Genomic DNA, 24,642 nt, shown 5'->3' with positions numbered 1-24,642 from the left:
ATTTTTGGATCCTACCCATTTCCTTAAATCTCAAGTCTGAGTACTATACCAGCACCCCTTCTTCTGCCCACAAGTGAAAAAAAAAAAAAAACAAGGGGAAGAACAAAGTAGCTCACAGACTGTTACAAACCTCCCTTCTGCATATTAAGAGATGACTGGAAGAGCTCTGGGCTGGGCTACAAGGTACGACATATACAGGGAAGGAGAAGTCATTTTGTTGCTCACCACAGTGACAAGGGTCAGGAAAACACAAAGCTTCAGATGACAGTTGTTGAGCAGCCTAATTACTATGCATTGTTTTCAGATTGTTAGTGTTTTTCAGGAAAGTAAAGAGACTGTCTTTTTCTGTTAAATAGCTAATGCTAACCCAAAATCTCTGTTTATCTCATATCACTCTATTTCTTTCTAGAAAACGGGGGCAAGTTCCTTTCAGAGCCTCTCAACAGTTTCCCCAGATCACCGTAACACATGCATTTGGACTTTTGCTATTATACATAACAGAGGATTGATACAGGATTGATAATTCTTGTTTTTCCACATCAGGCATACCTTCCCCCAGTCTCCTCCCAAGATGTTCTGCCAAGTATGTAAGTCCATCAGTTTGCAATGTTCTCCCTACCTATAACAGAGAGCTCCCAGTCTCACTGCATGCTAACTTCCCTGCCTTCTCCAGCGACACTGTCACACTGGTTTCTCTTCACTCCTAGCTACATTTCCTGATGTTTCCTGACTTCCCTACTTATCCTCCCCTCAGTGGGGATCATGAAATAGCATGAGGGACAAAAAGACAGATCTCTGAGAATCCCAATCTATTTAATTCTTAAGAAATTAAATTCACTCTCTTATTCTTGACCATATATTTAGATGAATCTGTTATCCTCCCAAATTGATACTAGACATTCATTTAAAAATCAATCAAGCTGCATATTAATCCATGACCAAATTAATGCTAGAGCCACTTGCTGGAAGGATAATATCATATTAGGCCTTGTCAAAGCCTCCTACAGTAAAATAGATTATGCCACTCTTTTCATAATAAGCAGAAGATATCAACACCTTTGGGCAACATTCTGCTTTGCCTGCAGGACCTCAGTGGGAGCTAGTGCCCCACACAGAAGACCTTCCCACTGAGTTCCTGCAGCCTGGTTCAGAAACCTGCAAAGGCAAGATACTCAGTGCAGAGCAGGAAGCTTGCAGGGGCTCAGAGACCGGCCAGCTGCATGCCAATTCCCTCCTCTCAACAAGCTTAAAAGCGATTGGCCACATCCTGCTTCTGGGGATGACAAAGGCATCTCAGCAGTCGGTACCTCTTTAACTCTGAACTGGAAGAAAACCGTCATTCAGAAGTAAGAAAGTCTGTGGTATGTGCAGGACCTCATCAGGAGTCATTGCCTCTCAAGGGAAGTGGTTCGTAGAGCTTTATATTACAAAATATTTCCATATCTTGATTAACAGATTAAATAATAAACCACTTCATTTTATTCTAACAAGTTTTCTCAATGCAAAAAAAAAAAAAAATTCTCACACTGTTTTAAATGTCTTGGTAATAAAAATCCACATAAACTGTCTCTCCCAGTATACACACTACTGTTAAGACAAGTTCAGGTTCTTCTTTTTTTTCTTTTTTTTTTTTTTTAACATTCCAAGAGCTCTTTAAATGTTACTGGTATTGAAAACATGGTCAAACTAGTGAAAAAATAAAATGGGGAGTTTAAAAATTAGCAAAATTTAAAATTAGAAAAATATAGCGTGCTTGCTGCACATACCTTTTGCGTTGCTTAAACATCAAATTATTTTTTTAAATGTGTTCAGACAATACATATAACATGATGAATAAAACACCCACAGACCAGATGAATGACATTTTAAAGTTCCACTATTTTAATAATTTCCTTCAACCCAACTTCAGTAAGGAAAGAACATATAACAAAAGAAATAACTGAGTTCATCTTCAGGTGTCATATAAACATATTTAGTGGAAAATCTCTGTGTAAACAAAGTTTTCTAAAAGAAAACATTCTATTAGGCATTTGTGGTTTCATGAGCTGTTTGTAAATCGTCTGAGGATGAATTAATCTAACAAGGATCCATATTCTAGCACTTTTTATTTAAAAACAATAGTAAATTGGATTTCCTTGTAAATCGAGTTTCTTTGGTCTTTAATTATTTAATTATTTTTAAATTATTGTTTTGAAGACATTTAATCTACAAAGCAGTAACTTTTATTAAAAAGTAACCACTGTTCCTCATCCAATATTCTCATCCAAAACAACTCATGTTTGTAGGGAAATACATCCAGGAAAAAATTATACAGTGTTGACACAAAGATAAGAGAGCACTTAACAACCCAGAATCATGGCTTGGAAAATCCAGATCAAGAGCATACATGTTCGATCCCTCTTGTGAGTTACAGTCCAAGATTTTACATACATTCTAAACAGAACTAATGTGAACTTTCCAATCTTTTAACTAATAGAAGATACAGGGGACCAACCTCCCAGCACAGTAAGTGCATTAAAAAATGTCATGTGTACTAATTAAATTATTGAATTAAAAAAACATAGTAAAATCTATGTGTACATTCTCAATCCGTGTTTTCAACGACCTATGTCCTACTTTGCCTGCTAAGTGAGACATACCTTTAAGAAGATTTATAATCCCACTTGCAAAGAGAGAGCATACCAGGACTGCATACCGGGTAACTCTGGTATAGGTGGTAAAATTTTGACCTACAATGAAAAGAGGTATAAGTACAAAAACATACTGCATTGTTCTTCTCATGAAGTTGCTATTGCAAACAGAAACTGCCATTAGGTGATGAATTTCAGCTTCGTCTTGAAGGCTCTCTTAACACAAAAACTAACAGTAAATGCTGCAAAGAAATTTCCATGTGAAGGGATCTCTGAACAGATCATCATACACTTTGGATCTCAGTTAAGAATCTGATTTCAAACACGTTTAAGCTGAACTGTGAAGAAACTACTTTGAAATAAGAATATCCACAAGGGAGTTGTATTACTTTAAAAATGTTTCACAGTAAATCAACTTAACCTTCTTGTGCAGTCAAAGACTGAGCCTTTCACAGACATGTTGGCAGATACCTCTGTATGGAGGTAAAATCACTTTTTACATTATTGCCCAGTTACAACAAAACTAAGTTTAATGATCTGTAGTTATAAAAGCCACTGGAACATTAAAGGTATCATACAAACCTCACCCAATTACTCGCCTAACCGTTAAGAGACAGGAAGCAACCATGCATGTACAGTACAGAGGAAGGCCTTTTACCATGGACATGTAGTATACTTTACCAGATTAAAATTCTGTGCTTCCTTCTGTTATTATCCACAGTTCAGAGATGTTTTTCCACTTATGCTTTATTACATTCTGTAAAAGGACAACACATCATCTTCCACCCTGAAGAGCTGTAAACCTTCCTGCAAGTGACTTCTGCACTTTTAAGTATTCTCCTTTTCCTGCCATACTAATACCATTACTTCTATCACATACGGTGAAGTTTTCCAGCTGTAGAGAACCCAAGTAAAGATCTTGGTAATAGACAAGTCTTCCCTATAATGTAAATCTGGTTCTGTCAAAGTCAGGAAGATTTTTACAGTTTAATTCAGGTAGGGGACAACTTAGACTTAATAGCCCATTCCTGCTCATGGCACAAGTTAGGGAAGAGGAACTGTAATTTTGGGAGTGACTTGTTCAACCTAACAGCCACATCCTCAGGGCTGAAATGAATTCATTTTTTATTAAACATTCCCATAAGAATGACTCCATAAGGGAAGTAATCCTTTCCAGTACAGACACTGTACAGGTGAAGTAGTTATTTTCTTATTCTGAGATTTAGTGGCTCTTGCTCCTTAGTTCTACTCATAAAGCATACAATTTCTGCACTGACTAATAGGTGTAATTCCTGCTGACTGTTGTTCTCCTTGTTAAGTTTTAGTAGGTTATTAACAGTAAGAAGCAGAAAAGAAAGAGCACCATTAGTTGAGAAGGTTAATTTTGAAAAGCAATAGAAAGTATCTCACCAAAAATGTGGATCTAAGCCATGAACTTTAACAAGGTAATAAAAAATAATAAGAAATAAAACAAATGTGTGTGAACAATTCTTTTACGTGAATTCGCATAAAGAATTAATCATACCAGATAACATTGCAGCAATATAGAGTTTGCATATAGTAGGCTAACAGGTGAAATCTATATGAGATTATTATTTATACATACACCTGAATATACGTTTTACTATAACAGGCAACATTTCATAAATCTTCCAAAAATTCTTGCAGCTATAGACTTCTCCTTCATTTTGAATGGAAATATTTTTATATTATCAGGCAACATACTCAGCTTTTGATCCTTAGTACTGAGTCATTTAGTAGTATCTCTGACTCTCAATATCAGTATGTAGATTTATACTAGCTGATGATCCAGTCATAAACTTCCAGACAAACAAAATACCTTTGATTTATTCTTCTTTTAAATATTATATCACACACACATATATATTTTTCAAATTATTTTGCTCCAGGAGAGCAGCTCTTATCCATCATAATTAGAGAAGCTTTAACACAAAGGATGACTGCTTCACAGCACAGATATTATTTCTGCTTTCTAACACTCATGTAGATTTTTAGTTTCATTATTTGTTTGCACCACAGTGAAATATCCTACCTAGTTCAAAGCTAACAATACATAAAGTATCAACCTTGACATCTGAATAAGATTTTTATATCCAAAAGAAGTGAGGAATGAGTAAGGAAGAGAGGACAGAGGCACTGACAGATACATCCATGATTCCTAGGGAAACATACTTAAAGAAGGCATGTCACACCATTTCTGTGCAACCAGGCTCTTACAGTCTAAGCTACAAGTACACTAGCTGTTCTACACTAACTTTCTACAGGGTACTCTTGTACTAGAAGAGGGGTGATTTTTACAATTTAAGCTTAACGCACCTTCAAAGAAGACTAGAAACAATGATCTTGGTTCAAGATACAATATAAAGGCAATACCCTTTGCATACTATTTTCTTGCACCAGAAAATTCTTAGTCAACCATCTCCATCCATTTCCAAAACAGACTACTGGTAATTGTCTTCTCTTTCACTTGAAAGTGGTTCAGAAGCCTGACCCACAAGTACTAATGTAGCCGTGGCATATGAATTGGTACTTGACCAAATCTTACATTCATCTTAGTATTTTCTGAACAGTTAACAAACAAGGAAAACAAACAGGAAGATCCTGTTTGGATACCCTTCACTTTGAAGGGCTGACAAAAGCTACCTCACTACCGCAGTTGCAACCAAATGACACTCTCTATGACTGGCAGAACAGAGCAGCACACGGTATTCATAGGGGATCGCTTTGATCCCAAGAGTATCATTTACCTGTGTTACGGGTCATTTAATTATTTGTCTTCTCAGTCAATATCCTTTGATGTAACAAATTCAGGATGCGAGGGCTCTGGTATATGGAGAAGTAATTAATTACAGCAATAACGTCTTCAAGGATGACATTGCAATACAACACAGAAGCAAAAGCCACAAAAAAAAAAAAAAAAGAAAAAAAAAAAAAAAGAAAGAGGTTAGACACAAATAGTATATCTCTCTAATTCAGCTAATAATAAAAATGTCTATGTTATTCTGAATGATTTATTTGAAGGAATCAGCTACACAGTGTAGCCTTTTACTTTGTTTTACACAATACATGTAAATCTTCTATTTATTAAAATGCAATTGACAGGTGTAGATTCATGGCACTATATGTTTACATATTCCAAAGAAAGGTCATATTAAAGGGCTAAAACCATCATTCACTTATTTTTTAAATGAAAGAATTCAGAATGTATTCTCATTCCTTTCCTAACAACCCTCAAAGCACAGTGATATACACTGAAGCCATGCAACACACATGTGCCATTATCTCTAACTTTACAAACTGTACAATTTTTTGAGGTTGATCAAGGCAGACCAATCATAAAATTAGTATTCTGTATAAATAAAATAAAATCCACCCTTGCTGGGCTTTTCTTATCCCTTTCTATAATGTACCTAGGCTCCTTGTCATTTTCTAGATTTCTCTGAGGCTCACTCTTGAGGTGCCCTGGCCTATAACAGAATACACCCACTTTTATCCTTAAATCCCGAGACAGAGTTCTAGCTCGGAAGACTGAGCTTATACCTGCGTAAGGGAGTAGTGCAGCCCACAGGAGAAGGCTTGTAGAGTAAAACTGATGTTGCCAAGGATGCAACATCCACACTGCACGTGTTTCAGGTACGTTCACTCAGACTAGTTGGTATCGGTTTCTGTGGATCAAATGCCCATTCACAGTTGGACTTCAACTGTGGTATTCATCTTCAATTTATAATTAGTTCAAAAAGAATCCACTCTGCAATTTCTGATACCACTTCATGCCATGAAGTAGAGGCACAGTAAATGGGAATGATTGGGATATTCACTTTAAAAGTGCATTCCTGATATAAATCCTAAATTCAGCAAACAGCTGGACAGTGTATGATTTCACAAATGTACATAGATAGTGTATCTGCACAAAAACTTGAAGTTTAATATGCTTACCTGCTTTGTTAGAATTCAGCCAAAGTACTTAGCCCTAAAATTTTACATTTTACTCTGTTTCACATACTCTGACTCTAAAGAGTTGAATTCAAGTTACGCCTGGAAGCAGTCAAACTGAAAGATTAAAAGTGCATTTGCATATTCATTTTTGGGCTACTATGGTTGATTTAGACTTTAAGATTACTCTTTGATGTATAATTTCTAATATATTTTTTTTTTAATCTCTCCATTATCTTCTTCATAAGAGTTTCTAAAAAGAAGTAATTTATCAGTTTCAAAGGTATGGTCTCTTTAGCTGGGTGAAAGAGATGAACTTGAAAAGAAAAGCATGTAAAGCCTGACTTTTTTCTGGGTAGCAGGTTTTGCTGGTAAGAAATCATCTTTATTTCTGCCCATGCTTGCCCCTTTCTATAATGGAGTAATGACTGCAGTAGAGGTCATATTGTTTTAATATAGCACACACACACACACACAAAAGCATAGAGAGTTTTGAACTGTGCATCAAAGAAATATACTTACCATGTTAATAATTTTATCATTGTCTTATGAGATGTACTATTTAACTATCCATTAATGTGGAAACTGCATAAAATGTTAGCAGTTTGCACTTGGATACAAGCCCAAAGTAATAACTGAAATTATAATTGATGAAAACATAGTGCTTCAGCTGTTGGCTCTATGCCTCAGTGTATTTTTTCCTCCAGCAAAAGATTATTTGGAGTGAAATATTACGGTTTGAGAACACTATAATGCTCCAGAAGAGCTGCACACCCATTAGTGAGAAGGGAGTGAAGAACTGATTATAGAGATGGAAGATTTTCATCTTTTCTGCTTTCTTCAGATATCCTGGGGAAGCAGGAAAATAATGGATATGTAGCACAGAGTTTCCATGTGGCCTCCTCCAGCCCTTCATATCAGCACCTGTCAAAGCTTGATCTACAAGTTGATTTAACATGTAGTCACTCAGAATGGTTGCTTTCATATGAAACCTCCTTATCTACCTGCTCTGGTCATGATAGATGGAGGAGGTCATGGCCTTGGGAGGAGTTATTTGCAGATTTTGCCCCTCTCTTTTTCATTTGCTTTTTATTTCAAAGGGAAACTGAGTAGTGTTATTTACAGGCCTGTTAAGGAAGATTAGCAGAACTGAAGGACAATAATACAGATATAAATTTTATTATGTTATTGCTCCAGGCCAAAAGAGATGAAAGTAGGGTGCTAATGACACAGCATTTTGGTGTCTGCTTTCAAGTTATGGCAAGGAATGTGAAGGTAAGAAAAATATATTTACAAAGGTATTAAAGGGCTATGACATGGAAAGGTGCATCTGGGTACCCAGTAATTTTTTTCCTCTTCCTCCTCCTCCTCATCCTCTCCCACCTCTTCTTCCTCCTTCTCTTCCTGCTCTTCTTCTTCTTAACACCCTACTAATCACCAAGTATGGAACTAAGAGTGCACATACCATAAATAATAAGGATAATAACAGAAAAAAAAACAGAAAACCTTATAAATCTGAGATTGCAACATTTAGAAACAGTACATATATATACAGTATCAATTGACATATTAATCGAGCTTTTAGAAAACAGCCTAAAATATAGCACAAAAACATAGTTACTTGGGGGACAGGAAGGTGATGTTAGCTCTCCATTTGTTTTGCAGTAGCTGGAAAGAAAAAAAGAGGAGGCCAGCTACTATGAAGTAGGGCAAACCAATCACTTTTGTTGTCTTTTCTGCCTTATTATTGAAGACTAGGAGCAAAATAGAAAAGGCAACTTTCAGAACCAACATTCCCTTGTTGATATTAAGATTATTACTGAAGAAAGATCTCAAACGAACACACATTTTAATGTCAATAATCAACACAAAAATCTGCTGAAACACCTTCTCAACCAAGCTTGATTAATGTTTAAAATCTGAGCTAATAAATGTTCTGAATGGAACATCCATTTCATTCAATGTGCAATTATTGCCCCTTCCTGGCGAGTGACCCTGTGAATTTATTGCCTTTACAAGGCTTCAGCAAATGTTTTATATTATTAATCATTACTCATAGTCATTAGTTTTACACCTGTATAAACCTAGATAATAAAAATACTATTGTTTTGGAGAAAAAAAAAAAAAGTGTGACTTCCTTCTGAATACAGGAAGCAATCAACAAAGATGGGTTTTATTTAATTTTTACTAAAATTTTCACTATTTACAGAGCTGATATGAAAGACTTCAATGTTTTTTGCTTTTATATTTAAAACATTTATTTTACTTTACCAAAACATTTATGAAATTTTACATAATTTTGTCATCCTTTAATTACTACTCCATTCTTGCAAATGTTTTTTTTAGAACCCTTTAGTAAAAAGTATGTATTTTCTTGCTATTCTTTTGATAATTGCATGCAAGTTTTATCATTTTGAGACTGTCAGTTTTTCTGCTTAAACATGACATTTGAAACAAAGTTTTCTCTACAGCAAATACATTTTTTCCATGCTACATTTTTAACATGTTAAAACATCAAGAACCCCTTAAAATTACCACTTCTTTTAGGATACCATTATTAACATTGTAATGTGCTGAAGCAATTATTCATGCATGTGAAGAAATACCTTTTCAGACCTGAAGTCTTCAGTCAGATCCTTTTGTAGTCATAGTTTTCATAGCTAACCATCTCAAACCCAGTCATAGCATCCATGAGCGCTTACGGATCAGTAATTTTCTGCAGGAATGAATTCCATAGGATATCTACACACTCAGGAAAATGTTTCTCTATTTTAATGGCATATTTTCCTTTGCTTTCTACCCCTGCCTCAGAAAAGCATTCAGATCCCTTTGCATCCTTGTTTACATTAACTGTATAGCTTGAATTATAGTACAGGGTAACACTGTCTCTCCCTTTTAAAATCTAATCTGATAGTGAAAGAGTATAGATTAATATATTTTTTCAAAGAAAAAAAAAATCATGAACTGTAGAGTTGTTAAAACTACTGTCTTTATTGAGATGTTTCAAATTGTTATGTTGCATTTATTTCATTTATGTTTTTGAAGAAAATTTGTTGAAATTTAAGTAACTAGTTTTCAGCCAGCATTTATTTAATTTAAACTCATTTTTGAATTTGAATGCTTTTTGGTTGTAGATTTAAAAGAAAAAAGGAAAGGACTTATCTAACTTCCAAACACAAACTCCAAAGGTTGGGTCTTCCTGAACATTCTTTAAACTCCCCTGCTACTTGACAGTTATAACATTGCTCTTCTTTGAGTGATAACACATGAGCTTAAAGAATGAACACCAAATGAACCACAGATATCTGCATAGCCACATGCCAAAACTGACACAGACTTGGAGAATTGTTTTTACTTCTTTGAAGACCTTGAAACTGAGTTACTGGAGATAGGATAAGCTACTATCACTGTAGTTGCTGTGGCCTTGGCACATTCAAACAGAGTTACAGAAAATGGTAAGAAAACAAGGGCACGACTAGAAGAATAGATTCTGGAAAGAGGATAAGAGTTAGAGATACAAAATGAGGGAAAGAGAGGAAGGGTAAAACTAAAAGAGAAATATGAAAAGAATTATAAATAGACGGATTAGGGAAGGAAGAAAAAGAGGGATGAAGAGAAAGCAGGAAATCAAACAAGAAAGAAATAGATTTTTAGACACAGTGTTTTTTACTCAACTGTCTATCCCTTTCACCAGGAGTTACTCACGATCTTGTACTAAAGAAGGAGGTATTATATTGGAGTTCTTTTAATTGTTTAGTACAAGAACTACCTCTCTTCATTGTATCACTTAAATGACTCTTAGGTGTTTAAGACTCCCTCTTCTTTCCAACTTGGCTCTTTGTCTGCCACTCTAGGTTCTTAGACTTTTTTTTTAAAGTCTTCAGTGAAAGCTTTTGTACTACCGTCCTTGGATAAACAGTTGCTCATAAACAAATGCAACAGAAAATTGATGTTTCTTTGGTTTGGTTTTCATAAGTTTCAACCAGGCATAACACTTCCTTGACAGTGGTGCCATTATTATTGCCACCATCAGCATTGAAGAAAGCACAAGTGGCAAGCAAAATAGCTTCCCTTTTTGTCATATGAACAAAACCTAGCTCAGCAAATTGAAGAACACAAACTCAGCAACACTAAAAAACATGGAAGAAGAAATTCTAACAGAGGAAAACAATCACTATAAAAAGAAAGAAAAACAAAAGAAAAAGGTATTATAGCCTCTTGATTAAAAAGCATTTGATGTATATATTCTGCATGCTCAGGAAAACCCAATGTAGACATTCATTCACACATTCACAGCACAGTAAACAATTTGTCCACTCAAGCTTAACAATTCCCTGGTGACAGTGACAATATTGTACTTCTATAATTGAAATTGTGGTGGTTTTCAGAAGTCTTAGATTTTGAGTGGTTAACTTTTTTGGTTGAAATTGTTTTCCCACATTTAAACCCTTTCTGAAGTGTCCTCATCTTTCATCTGCTACTGTCCTTTTGTCTGAATTAGTTGCCTATATTGAACATTAAAACAAAAAATCAAACACCCAACCCCCCAAAAAAGTTCAGTGGGTTGCAAAATAGAGAAAAAGCAATGATATTGTAAAATTTTAATACAATAGCAGTTACCAAAAACTCATGTTCTGTACAGTGTTGAAAAAACAGTTCAGTGCCTGAGTAATTCAACACTGAGATACCTTTGAAAATGTATAAATTTTACTTTTAGCCAAGTTCTGACTTTCTTCTGTTAAGAACAGAAGGTTGTTTTAAACTACCTCCAGTTCCAACTATTCAGTTCAAATAGGCATTGATTTTATGAACCTAATGAGATTTTAATCATTGCTTTTAAGACAAACCAAATCTCTGAGTATGTTGAACTATAACTTCTAATTTTAGCAGATCAAGAATTTCAGGATAAAGATGTTGCCTTCATACACATTCACAATGTATTTATATGCCTTGCTTATGGGAATTATTAACAACATAATAAAGTGGAATCTAAGATAGAATTGCAGTGCTCCATATAAACAACAGCAACAACAAATAGCATGTAATCTTTTGCCTCAATTTTCTTCACAACCTCGGCAATAAGAATGTAATAACACTTGACCAAGCAGTAACAAAAAAATCAGACAAACTAGAAATCTGTCCTTGATCCTCTGTTTATTCTGGTGTGCATAGCTTTGAAATTGTAGTTTCACAGTTTCACAGATTAAGGTGACTGTATTTTCCCATTAGTAATACTCCCCCCCCAGCTCACTTTCTTTTTACATGGCTGGGGGCCTCAGAGTGACTGTCTGTGGTGAGTCAGCCTTTACAACACCTTCTGTGGCCCACTGCTCACCCCACCTCCACTGAGATGGTCAGTGGTTTTCAGCTGTCTCCACCATAACTGGATGCTATGACAAGATGGCCTCACAACTAAGTCCCACCGAAGTCCTTCCCCTTCTCAAAGGATCAAAATACAATTCAGTTACTGTTTCTGTCCTTTGTTTTTTATGCATTCCCAACATCTTTTCATTTGTTTGCATACTGCAAGCTGAAAAAAATGAGCTTTCTGTGTTAAAGACCACCACTGCTGGACTGCAACTCTTGTTACGTCCAGTTATTCTTGAACACATGAGCATGGCTTATTCTGAAATGCCAGTTCTACTTCTGTTCTGCTCTTCAGGGAAGTTCCAAATCTTAGGCTTAACCTAAGATTTTAGGAGGCCTCTGAACTACCCTTTCAAGATGTTAATACACTCAGGAAAACATTGCAGCATCATTCAACCCGCAGCACACTGAAGCTCTGAGGTGGTTTAAAGCTGTGTGTTTTAACACTTTTCATCTCGCTAAAATATTCCAATCATTATGTATCATGTATTTTAGACTGACATTGGAAATGCTTTTCCTTCATATGTCACTGATAAGTATTTCTTTGACTCTTCAAGTATCTATGAAAAAGTTCAAAAGTACTTGATTCGAGAAATTCAGATTTTATATCCATTCCTATGATGGCAAGCTTCCATCCCACTTCTACACTGACCACCAGATTCATGTATCTCTATATTAATCTGTGCTCTCCAGTACATGTCAGTTGTGTGGAGTAGGAATAAAAATATCCAGAACATTTCAGGCACATCTTCAGTCACATAAAATATAGAAGAGGTAGAGTGCAGAACTCTATGCATTCTAGTCTGGGTAAATTAAAGTCCAGACAACTGTTAAGACAGCTCGTTCTCACAATTTATTTTTTTTTCTTATCTGCCAGCCACCATCAAACAAGATGCTTAGACTGAAAAAGAAATTCTAAACTTTCAAACATCCAGTCAATCACACATAGAACAGTTCATGGCATAGGCACAAATTCTTACCCTACTTGAAAAATAATTCTGGAGAGAGCATTTCACATTTTGGCATGAACGATGATTACAGGGCTGCTTTACATAGTAGTTTTTCCCATAATTTTTAATATCTCAAGTACATAGGAACCACCTTGCAAGAGCTGTTTAGAAAGCTGTTCAGCAGATGCTGCTAAAATTTACCAATGCCTAAATTTTACTATGTTTTATTTTGATTAACAATGTACATTTATCAAAATTGCTTCACTACAGAATAAAGAGACCGCATTATCAACAGAAAATATTCCTTTACTGATAAAACTGCAGCCACACTAGAAAGACTAGCCATGCTCTTTAGTACGATGTTCTAGAGTAGACAGGTCTAAGTGACAGCAGCTGAGAAAAGGATAGAACATGATCTTTTTAGCAAAAAGCATGTTTGCCCTGTGCCGAACCCAGGTCTGATCAAGCAAGCTCTTGAACTACAAGTAGTGAGATGACATTAGCACAGTTGAATGGCAAGGTTTATTAGCCTGAAAGCAGAGCCTATATAAACCCAGCTATACTGCTTTCAGGATACAAACCACCGAGTGCTGCCCTATATTTTGCAGAGGAGAAAGCAGAGCTGGCACTAACTGCAACAGTACTGTTAGGGAGTTGTTTAGAAAGACCAAACAAAAAAGACAGCTCCTGAGGAAAATAAAGGAGGCAGTAGAGAGAGCCTTGTAGAAAGAAAAAAAAAAAAAAAAAAAAAAAAAAAGAGATATGACTTAGAGATAGTGAGGGCAGATTAGGAAGAGACTTGATCTGTGCATGACAGGATTCAGCGGTCTGGAAGCCAGGGAAGCTAAAACAAGAGGTAAGCCTCTTGTCTTGAGGGCACTTCTAGCTCAAGGTGTGAGCAGCCTCTGAAGAATTGCATGGAGGACCGACCTGGGCAGCCAGTCATGTGTGCCTCAGCCACATCCAGACACTCTGGTCCTTACAGCTGCCTCTGTGTAACCTCATTGACTCACAGATGAGCAGTGCATCTAATTAGAAAAGTTAGGAACCACTTTTCAATACTCAGTAATAAAATATTAAGCCGAAGAGGTACTAGGCTGCTAATATCACCAGGAATTTTGACCTTGCCAGGAGCTCTTGTTCTGAATGAGGTTTTATCACAGTATAAAATCCTCCTCACCTGTTTTTACTAGGGCTTGCATGATTGCTGCACCAGTGCAAATATGCCCCTGACGGTCATTGAATCATTGAATGTATTCAGGCAGTGTGGGTTTTAAATATACACGAAACTAATGATAACGACTTTCCATCCTTTTGCTTCTGTTTGTTTTAGAAAATGTCAAACAAACTGTTTGAGTTTTGGGAGTTATAACTCATGCTGTTTAGAACAAACTGTCATTTGCAAAACAGAAATATCTAGTTTTTCTGCATTTTTTCATCCAAAACTTACTGAAGATGTAGAAAATCAACACAATAATTAGACTGCTGATCACTGCTTTTTAAACTTACTGATATAATTTCATTGTCTGTCTCTTCCCTCTATTGTTTCTTACACTTGCATTATGAAAAGATCAGGATTTTGGAGACAATGATACCTTTTATTGGGCTCATAGTTCCCAGCGGGAGAGACAGATGAGATTTAGGACAGGTTTGAAATAGAAGCCACAGCCTGAGAACAATTTCCTTTAAGCTTATCTTAATTACCTTAATAAATTAGATGATGCAAGGGAATTAGATGTTGGAATAAGTATACCAAAAGCAGGTATTAGTAAACAGAGAAAGTTTAAGAACCTTAGTTCTTGTGGGACAGAGACTAAAATGCAAAGCTGTTAGGTGATGGGAAAATAAATGGGCAAAATACAATGTGCTATAAAAACAATACCTCTACTGCATTTCTAATATACAACATCTTGGTTTCTATCTCAGACACGAAGTAGGGCTTGTGTGCCTGTAAAAATCATCAGTTTTTTCTCAGAGAATGCGTTGATCTAATGAGAGGTCCTTTTCCCTACAAATCTTGCCTCAGATCATCCACAGCCACAATAATGCCATGATTACACAGCGGGGTTTTGGTGGGCTTCAGCTTTGTTTTTTGTATGGTGCCTAGAGCAACAGGCTGGTCCCACGTGCCTGGGCACCGTGGTGCCCATACAACAAATACTGACTGACCACCTCTCTACAACTTCTTATGGGCCTTCCAGATCTAGGATAAACTTCTCATGAACGTGGGACTAGATGGGCAGATGTTGTTAGGAGGTATTGTTACAAAATTTGGTACATCTTCTACAAAAGAAAATTTCTGAGCTTGTACAGCCAAGGACAACAACTATGACAGAAATCAAAGCCTAGTCAAATGCAAAATACATGGAATTGCATAAATTAGTAGCCAATTGGCATTAAGGTGTCATGAGAAAACAATAAATTGTCCGTTATTGTTATAAAAAGGAGCAGTTGCTAATTTACAGCGGAATCTAAATAAAGTCCACGCAACTCTCATGTATAAACAAGGATCACAGCAAGTTAACACACTCTCCAGTTGTGTGTGAGCAATTAGAGCAAGCTGAAGCAGTACTGTAGTAAAATCATTTTTAAAAAGTGATTGAGAAAAAGAAATCAAAGGTCTCTTTTTCTTCCAATAAAACTTAATGAAAATTAGAATTTAACTACTTAATCAGGTTTTGGTTCATTTTTTTTCTTAATAAAATACTTGCTGCTTTTACCTGTTCTGCTAGAAGATCTGGTTTAATGTTTTTATTTCTTCCTAACTTTCCATTTACACAGAAATATCAAATATTCACTTCTGTTTACTTTTTTGAGGTTAGCTCACCTCTGGCAGTTTTTTGATGATTCAGTAAAGAGGACTGGAAAGGTCTTTTATTATGGGTAGATTAATGGGTAGATCAGAGGGCAATTTAACATACTAATGTTAGATTTCTTTTAACAAAAAATAAATTTATATTTTTTGAATTGAAAATAGTTGTGTTTGATTAACTTGGGGTACTCTCCTCAGTATGCAATGCTGGGATCCCCCACTTTTGTCAGACAAAGATAACTGGACAAAGAAGTGACTGTGTAATGCCAGAACAAGTACACAGCCCAGTTCTTTTAGTTCTTTACAAAAACAGAGGAAAAAATGCATTTTTATTTAGGTAGCTTTTGGCTCCATACAGGATGATTGTTAAATTGGCCTGAGTAAAATAAAAATTCAAAGACTATAGCTAGGTTTTGGGAAGAATAGTTCCAAAGTATTAGGGATTAAAGCTACCCTTTACACAAAACTAAAAATATGCAAACAAATGTAAATGTTTCTAAAAAGCTCTTAAATATTTTTAGAAGGGTTACAATTATCTAATATCTATTATATCAATAATTGTCTATAACTACTGTAGAAGATATAAACACAGCTGAGGCCTTTCAAGGTTTACTCTGTTAAACACAATAGGCTTTTCTCTATAAGTTACCCTCGCAAGCTTTTCCTCCCTGTTTCTTTCCTCTGGAACACCATCTTATTTTTAATACAGGACAATACAGGTGTCAGCTTGCATTGACTTTGAAAATGAAGATGTTTGCTATACATACAATTAATCCATTAACTCTAAACCATGCTATTTTACCAAAGGGTGATCAAGAGGTTAGAGGGAGAGAATATCACTCACTCTCAGCATTAACAAATCTATTCTGAAAGGGCCACTCTTCATCTCATTTATAAGACACATAGTCCCATAAAGCCGAGATTTATAAGGCTGTATAAATTATGCACATATGTCAATGAGACAAAAGCAGTCTCTGTCAGCATTGGGGTGTGCTTTCCATCACTTAACAAAAAAGAAAGGAGCATGCAATTTTCAAAAGTTCTCCTTTCATCACCTGGAAACATCTACAGGATAAACTGAAAGCAGAAGCAAAGTTATTACACTATCTGAATATATCCATTGGGCTTACAGTCAGACACGAACTCTGAGGGAGAGAGGAGGGGGTAGGTGGGGGGGTGGGAGGGGTGGAAATCAAGAAAAGAATTAGAGCTTTGCTGTGAGAATTTGAAATCTGTAACAAGACAGATCTTAAATGCCATGTTAATGGGCGATCAACTATGTCATCTTACAGAGGTAAGACTCTTTGTAATCTACAAGTGTAAAATAAAATACGCATTTATTGTTAAAAATCACAGTTCTCCAAATGTTTCTACACATTCCTTTAAGTAAAGGGACAGTCTTACCACAGTCAATGAGTATATGATCTATCTCACATTTAAATAATTTTCTGTTTCTGCTGGCCTTTCTGTATGAACGAGGGAACTATAAACAACTAAAAAATATGAAAATCAAGTATTAAAACCCCTAACCAAATTATTATGAGGATTTAGCTTCATCTTCATCCGTGAAGTCTGCACTACATCATGGCTGATACTCAGTACAGGTTTATAACTACATATCGCATCTGTGAAAAATTAGTTATAATAAATAAAGGTCACTGGGATTTTTCTTTTAAATGATTTTGTTGGAAAAAAAAGCACTTCTAAGTCAAAAGAAATTTTCTGAAGTTTGGTTTAAAAAAAAAAAAGCAAAAACAAAACCAAAACACATTATAGGTCTTCGGCAAAAAATAAAATCTCAGTTTTAACACAATCTATTTAAAAAGGAACCTACACTGAAGACAACTATTTTTTTCCCTCACAAAAAAAAAAAAAAAAAAACCAAACCAACAAAATCAAAAAAACAAACTCAAAACCCAACACAAAACCAAAACACATTTCTAAAATCATTCCAGTTCCAGGCAGTTAACTTCAGGTAACTAAGGTTTGTACACCTAATATCATTAGCGTATCATTCCAATAAAGCTGACAGTATTGCTAAATATGGTTCTGACATCACTGAAGGCACGGTCCCATCTGAGTAGAGATTATATTTTCTGCAAGTGGATTCCTGAACAAACTGAAAACCAGGCCGCTTTTTTTATCAGCCACAGTGAGTTAAGATTAATCTTTTCTGTCTTAACACAAATAAAATATCCAGTAGTGTGTATGAGTGCTAAACAGAGGCTGGCTCCACCTGCTTCTTTCAGAGCTAATCACTCTGCAAGATACTAGAAGTGGAGGAATCTTTGGGGAGCCAAATGCAAAGAATGGTTGGTTGATAAGACTACCTTTCAGGGGCAGTAAAGCAAAGACAGGATTTCCTGTTTGATAACAGAAGAGAGAATGAATCTCTGAATAAACTGATAGTATTTCAACAAAAAAATCAAGAAAGTACTTCTCCTTTTCTGCGTTTTATACCAGTATTTCTTAGTGGTCTCTCCCACTCACTAGGAGAGGCACCTCATACAAATGCCCAAATAACTCACATTTTCATTTCTGTTAGGTTTGCTCAATATTAAGAATTGGTCATCAGTTTTCCAGTGCAAACTGCAAAGACTTTGAGATCTTCTTCCCTCCTTACAATGAAATACTTCATAAGATACTTTTCCTTTAAATTACCCCACTAAAGAAGGTACTTTTCTTTCACGCATTTCTACTTACCATGCCATTCCAGTTAGTGGCCACTGCAACGCAGTCAATCCATCAGTCCAAATTCTATCAAAACTATGAGAGACGATGTGAGTGGAATATAAACTATTCCCTCTGAAATACTGGGATGAATAGGTGGCTTTCAATTAAGCCTGACATCATAAGAAACATGACTGTTAGCCTAAAATCATCACTTTCACAGTTCTGCATGCATTACGTCAGCTATAATGATAATTTCTAGGCAAGGGTAAAAGAAGAGTATGTTAAATGTATTTTTGACTTCATGATCTGCAATCAGTTAGAGAACAACACTTTTGACAGAGGAAATCAGTTGCTCCCCACATACATTAATGAGCAGCAACTTAGCATGCTGGACAATAACATTTTTCAAGTCTTTCACATTGTCATACTGAAACTTTCCCAACAAATACTTCTTTATTCCATGACTCCTTGGCCCAGAGAAGTATTCATTCCTGTACATATTTTTAAGCTGATGAGCAGCCTTAGTGAAGCTGACAGATCTACTTATATACATACACTCCAGCACATCGTGGGATCAGAGCTTACAAACTCTGAAGGATGATCAGTAGCTGCAATATTCATTGAGACACAGAAGAATTGTAAACTCTCAGGACCTCTCCATATGTTATGACCTCATTTAGAGCTTCTGATCAGTTGCCAAACATTTACTTAGCTGTTAGCACACTGTTAGTTAATGTGTAACAACTGCAACTAACCCTGAAAATAATGTATTTCAATCAGCTAGCTGTAAACGACTAAATTCTATTTAAAATCTTTATAAAGATTCTATATAAAAAGTGTAGTCACAATTCTATAAATATGACACTATAAGTCATTTAAGCTTAATTTACAGTGCAACTTTCTATTTGTGTTCTCCTCAGGTCTTCTTGGATAAACCAAAGAGAAAAAAAATATATTTGCAGTATAAACAATACTTTAACAATTCAATTATTAATGATACACACTGAGAAAATTATACAGTATTCTCTTTATCAGTAAAACTGTACTTGTTTGAGTTTGTTGCTGTTGAAATTCAAGTGAAAGGTCCTAGCAAATACACATTAATCCTTTGAAAAATGGGAGAACGAATAGCAAGTTTGTTGGTGCCTTCCAAGGATTACTGCAGTCAATTTCTGTTTGAATTCTGAAAGTTTTCATATGCCTAGCATTGTAAATATTTAAAGTCATGAAACACTTCTGTTGGTAGAGAGAAACATATGAGTTATCATACAAAAATAGATCATGGTCTATTTATTCTGCTACATGCCAGTGGTGGACAGTAGCTGAAAAGAGTAAAAGCTGTAGATGCTGACCTTGAATGTACCTATATTAATACATTATTACAAATACACCTCATATAAATTATTTAACTCTCTAAATACACAACATTAAATGCTGGTTAATCAGGTTGAAATTAGTACCAATTCAATGATGGCTTTAAATCAGTTAGCTCAGGAAGGCTACCACAGTCACCATGGTAGCATGGCCCTAAGGACAGGTTGTAAACACATCAGAGGACGTGAGCAATTACTCAAGAGAATGGCTATTTCACTACTACACTACTATGGTTACCTGAACTAGAATACCTAAACCTGGTATGGGTAAACCACTGCAGCAGTTACACAGTCTTGTGAAGAACACCTCTGAAGCTCCTTCTATAAATTCATTCTTCATTGGCATTTCCAGTTGAAATACCATCCACAGGTTGTCCAAGCTACAGTCCACAGGATGTTTTCTGTGTGCTGGGACAAGCTGTGGAACTCGTAACCGGTTCTCAGTTGCTCCCAATCTTCAGGACACGGTACCCTTTCTACATCTCGTGAAAACTATACAACCACAATATGAAGGGAAACCAAAGGGCTCCTCAGAAAAGACAGCAGAAACTGGCACAGAAACAGTTCACCCAGCTGGTATCCTCCATCCTGACCCTTCTTGAGAGTGAAGACAACTAGGAACAGGCTGCAAGAAAAGCCTGGACAGTGGGGGCCCCACATCTCTGGCCTCCTTCTCTTAAAGCAGCTTGGAAGCCACAAGGCACTTGCCTGCATCATGGGTAGCGCAGCGCAGGCAGAGAAAGCCCAGTGCCTCCAGGAATCCATCCATGAAGACACGGACTGGCGGATTTGAACCTCTGCAGTAGGCCCAAACACATGATAGCGGAGTGCTGAGACCCCCAGGCTTTCAACGCTGGACATCATCAAAATCTACTGTAGATAAGGATTAATTCTCTGAGTGCCATCTGTACCCAGAACATGAGATAGATGTGTAAACGCTTTGGGTTTCTTTCTTTCATTGTAAAAGCTATACAAGGGAAACAAAAATACTGCAAATAATTGCAGTTACATTGAATCCAAGCTCAAAGTTCTTGAAAAGACAGCGTTGCAAGAAAGGTGTTGTGTGATTTCATATTCAGTTGACCTTTGCTACAGTGCCCTTGTAGCAGTGGGACAACACAAGACAGGCAAGGGGACGAGGGAGAGGGCTACTAAGCCCCTGTGAGATATCTGGAAACTCACATAGCACAGAAATGGCAGAACTACTGATAGCTGCCCCGGCCACTTCACTGCCTACTCAGCCTCCTTGACAGAAACAAGCCTGGACTCCTGCATCCCATTAATCCCTGTCTGTTTTCACGACAGCTCCCTGGAAGCTTTTAAAGGCTCTTGAACCTAAAACTAAGTAACACGGGGCTAAAGTAGCCCCAGGCAGCTCTGGCAGCCAGGACACTGCACAGCCACCTCATGCCTATACACTCGGAAGGGCTACGGACTAGCCAGAGAAAGCTTTCAGATTTCCGTATTTAGTTTGCTCATTGTAGAAATGAAAAACTGTGGTTTGATACCTATCAGCACCACAATACAGACTTGAGCTGTGACGTTCTTGCTGGGATTTCTCCATCCTGCATGCATCATTCTGGAAAAACATTAAGCCAATTTATTCAACTGCAAAGGTACAAATCACTTTGTCTCCAAGTACATCCTGTGAGCCCATTGCTAGCTATTCCCTACTCAACCTAGTGACTCATTTAAAAAAAAAAAAAAAAAAAAAAAAGAGGAGAAAAGTAGCTTCAGTATGCATACATATGCACAACAGCATCCAAATGTGAAGGCCAGTTTTCAAAAGCACACCAAAATTCAACCCTCAGTGGAATGTACTTCCACGATTACTTTCAATTTCAACTTATTTTCAACACAAAGATCTTCCTGAAAACATTTAAACAATACATAGCTGTTTTCATGAGCATTAGAAGCAGCATTTCAATCAAGTTTATTTTTTGTCAGAAAACATTACATGTATAATCATGGAAAACAAATGAGATGATTGTCTTACACAATCTATCACAACTGAGCAATGCATCTTGGATTTAAGCAGTGCAGTATCAGTCAACAAAGTTGAAATAAATTAAGATTCTTTAAACTTACATAGTTAAAAAATTTGAGGAATTTGTTAATTACTCCTTGACCCTGTACATATATTTATTTGTATCAGTTGAAATACAAAAGCCTAAATTAGTCAACTAACACTTTTTCTTGGATATATTCCCACTATACCCTTACATCTTATTATACACAGTCTGAAATCTAATGCAAGTGGTACTAGCTATACCATCACTCAAATATGAAGTATGCATGTTAGTAACACTGGTCCAAAAATTGTGAGGATTCTCATCTCAGCTTTGAAAAGTTTTGTTTTCACTTAATTTGATGCATGAAATTTCACTGAGTGTGTAAATTTTTGCAAGATCAGGTTATCATTTTGGAATAAATTCTATTACACTGTATTATTGTGAGTGAGTAACTACACACCAGTTTCTCACAATGATTAAAAGCAAATTGTTACTGAACAGAAATTTGGTAAGTATGATTCCAGTGTAAGAAATATGCCAGTTTATTATTGGGACACACAACCACACAGAAGCAATTATTACCCAAGCAAAGAACTCTTCAAAAAGAATCAAATTTTGTAGATCTGATATATTAGCATCTTCACCTCTGTATCAATAACAAATTGTCTTTGTGTTTTTAAAGGATTCAAACACTGCAATCAGGAATAAGCTTAAAGGAGCAAGGACCACATGTCCTTTTGCAAACCAGACTTTATAAAATAGCATGTATCAAAAGGAAAGTTCCGCAGGGTGACTCATAACAGAGATTTTTATTACTGTTTGTAGAAATTTGCAAGCTGAAAACATTTACTAGCCTCAAAAGCAAACAAAAACACTGCCAAATTCAACTGAGAGTTTCTAAAGCTGTGACGCAACACACCTCATGAACTGCACTTCCTAACATTAGGTTAAGTTATGCACGTAACCTAATGCAACTTTCCTTCCACGAAGCATGTATTTTGTCTGAGGGCTGGTGGTTTTGACTGCTGCTTTGTTTCCTGCAGTCATCTATTTTTGAGTGGGTACAGTATCCATTACAAAACTTTGATGAGTCTGGAGTCTCAAGCTCTTCTTTGAGGGCTTAATGCAAAAATCCTTGTCGTGAGCACTGAGATCAACTCAATTTACCTGGAGCTTTATGACTTTTATTCACGTTAAAGATTGTTGCTATTTAATATATATCTATATTGCAGAAGCAAAACCCATGCAAATCATCATCACCTTTCAAAACTAGCAAAATAAACACCTAAAACATTGCAGGACTGCTGCACAGCTGCTTCAGCTTCTACAGGATATTCATTCACTGTACCCTGAACCTAATGTCAGGCACTGCAAAAATTTCCACTACATCATCCCTGCTAATTTAGTCTTTGGTCTTTCCATTGATAGAGATAACCCTTTTAAACCAATTAAATAATTCAATAGATAGATAGATAGATAGATAGATAGATAGATAGATAGATAGATAGATAGATAGATAGATAGATAGATAGATAGATGGATGGATGGATGGATGGATGGATAGATAGATAGATAGATAGATAGATAGATAGATAGATAGATAGATAGATAGATAGATAGATAGAGACAGACAGACAGACAGACAGACAGACAGACAGATAGATAGATAGACAGACAGACAGACAGACAGATAGATAGATAGATAGATAGATGGATGGATGGATAGATAGATAGATAGATAGATAGAGACAGACAGACAGACAGACAGACAGACAGACAGACAGGTAGACAGATAGATAGATAGATAGATAGATAGATAGATAGATAGATAGATAGATGATAGATAGATAGATAGATAGATAGATAGATAGATAGATAGATAGATAGATAGATAGATAGATAGATAGATAGAGACAGACAGACAGACAGACAGACAGACAGACAGGTAGACAGATAGATAGATAGATAGATAGATAGATAGATAGATAGATAGATAGATAGATAGATAGATAGATGGATAGATAGATAGATGGATAGATAGATAGATAGATAGATAGATAGATAGATAGATAGATAGATAGATAGATAGATAGATAGATAGATAGATAGATAGATAGATAGATAGATAGATAGATAGACAGATAGATAGACAGATAGATAGATAGACAGACAGACAGACAGACAGACAGACAGACAGACAGATAGATAGATAGATAGACAGACAGACAGACAGATAGATAGATTGCTGGACCCTATTTGGTACAGCTACAGGTGTTGTACAGACAGTAATCACCTTACAAGATCAGAAGGGGCTGACAGGTTACAGTGCTCTGTCTTATAGTAGGCTTTCTTCCTCAAAATTTCCCACCTTTCCCATCAGTGCAGCTTCAACAACAGGAGAAATGGTAAGATCATTAGTGTACGAGATCCACGGCAAGCACTGATCAGAGCAGTCATCTAGCAAGGGCAGCAGTTGAAGGACCAAGAGCTTTTCCAGAGCAGTCCTTTCAGTGGGGCGGACTTTGTAACCTCTGCACAGTAACTGAATTATCCAGTGTATGTAATTAAAAAAAGATGCTGGCGTAGACAGGTCTCACAAGTCTACAATGTAAATCTTACCTCAGGGAAAATCTGTGGTTAGTTAGGAGTATACAACATCTAGAACAGCTAATAAAATACCCGAGGCTTGTTATCATGTAGGTGCTGTTACCCTAACTAAGGGTAAGCACTGCAAAACTTTCCAATGCACAAAACTATGTAATATGTAACCGGAAAACATTGGCCTTTCCCACACAGCAGTCAAGGGACAAACAATGTAGGAATTCAATGAGAAATCCACCATTTTCCTACATAAAACTTTGACTTTCTTGC

The sequence above is a fragment of the Tyto alba genome, unplaced genomic scaffold, assembly GCF_018691265.1.
Source record: "Tyto alba isolate M040663 unplaced genomic scaffold, T.alba_DEE_v4.0 Super-Scaffold_6, whole genome shotgun sequence".
Taxonomy (NCBI): domain Eukaryota; kingdom Metazoa; phylum Chordata; class Aves; order Strigiformes; family Tytonidae; genus Tyto; species Tyto alba.
Note: the sequence above shows the minus strand (reverse complement) of the source record.